A 1,925-nucleotide genomic window follows, 5' to 3' on the forward strand; every position below is an offset into this window, starting at 1 on the left:
GTAATTGTGTTAGGAAAGTTCCTAGGTCCTCTATGTTTGACGGGTCCTTTCATTGGCCCGTAGATCGGACTGGAGTTTCCAGAAGCTTGACATGCGCCTTCCAATACTCTACTTTATCTTATTCCATTCAAAACATTGTAAAAAATTGTTGGTTTTTGGTTCAAGATTTGCCAGGATGCCAGAGGTTCCCTAAAATAGGTTAAAGAAGAACTAATAATTTGGGTGACATCCTGGTTAGATCGGATTTTTCCAGATATAGTGTAGGAGACAACAAAAGTGGAGGTCACATGTGGGGCATGTTCCATGTGTTCCTTGTCCTTAGAACTGAGGGAATTTGTACATCCAGAAACGGGTTTTTGGATATTTCTCCAAGATACAGCTACCTGTTCAACCAAACAAAGTATTTATATTTTGTTATATCCGTGCCCCAAAATCTACCTGGGAAGCATGACACGTGTAATCCAGACAGTAAATGCCTCACCTACCGGACTAGGAAATTACCCATACCTAATGGATGTTGGTGTAAGCGACAGCATTGAAATTGGATTCAATAATTCTTTTTGAAAGGTATGGATTATCCTGCTTCTGAGGCAGCCTAATGGTGCGTTGCTAAGTATATCATGTATAGTTTGTATATTTCTATTTTATGTACATCTTGTAGAAGCAATAGCGAAATGTGGACTGAGTAGTACCGCGTCGCATTTTACTTCCTGTGCCTTGCTGTACAGAAGATAAAATTTGTGGAGCATGGATCTCTGTGGAAGACTTTGTGAAGTACAACTTGAACTTTTTAGGAGCAGTGCTCGCTGTGAAAGACTCTACTGTTTGAATTTTCACCTGCACCCAGCTGTTGATATAATTTGGACATTAATTTGTTTCTAGGTGACTGTGGGTGTGGGCATATGTTCCTTATCGTTCTCTTATAATTTCTGGTTGATCCAATGAAAATTTGTAGATTTACCAAGTGTTATGAGTGGTGTTTGAATTGTATTAATTTTGAGGCTGGTTCTTGCGGACGCTCGTGGTAACCTTTATTTCCTGTTCCGATATCCACATTGCTCTTTGTTGGTTGCTCAATCCCCAGGTGGGGGCAGGGGATCCCCCAGTTTGGAAGCCCTCCCCCCGCTTCAGTGTCATCAGAAAGCGGGGTGGGAGGGGGGAGGGAAATATCTGCTGGGCATTCCATTATTCCCTATGCAGATCAATTCCCACAGGGTATAATGGAGAATTGATCCATGGGTATCTGAGGCTCTGGGGTGTGTGTGTGTGTTTTGAGGCAGAGGCACCAAATTTTCAGCATAGCATCCAGTGTGTCTCCTCAAAAGACCCTCCAAGTTTCAAAACGATTGGACAAGGGGATCCAATTCTATGAGCCCCAAAAGAAGGTACCCCTATCCTTCATTATTTCCAATGGAGGGAAGGCATTTAAAAGGAGTGCAGTCCCTTTAAATGTGATGGCCAGAATTCCCCTTGGAGTTCAATTATGTTTGTCACAACCTGGCTCCACCCCCAAAGTCCCCAGATATTCCTTGAATTGGACTTGCTAACCCTACTGTACTTAGTGAAGGTGGGTTTAGTATATGTAATGAGATAAAAATTAAATATCCCTGTTGAGTCCTGGGGAGGTGTTTGTTCTAAGTTTCATAACAATTTGTAATTCAGCAATTTCCCTCTTCCTTCTGTTCTTGAAGTCCCTTTGCCTTTTTCCCTATGGCACCCTGGCCACAATGGAGTCTTTCAATCTTCACCGGAAGTTAATAGTAAACTAACATTTGTCATTTCTCCCGTACCACCTTGTTTTTTTAAGAAGGCAGTGTGCCGCTCTAGTACTTTCTGTACTCTATGGTAAAACAACGCGGGGTGGGGGAGGGGAGCCAACGGAACGTGACGCACAGGCGTAAGTCTCGAGCTCGCCTTCGATCCTC

The sequence above is a fragment of the Heteronotia binoei genome, chromosome 1 (genome assembly GCF_032191835.1).
Source record: "Heteronotia binoei isolate CCM8104 ecotype False Entrance Well chromosome 1, APGP_CSIRO_Hbin_v1, whole genome shotgun sequence".
NCBI lineage: Eukaryota > Metazoa > Chordata > Lepidosauria > Squamata > Gekkonidae > Heteronotia > Heteronotia binoei.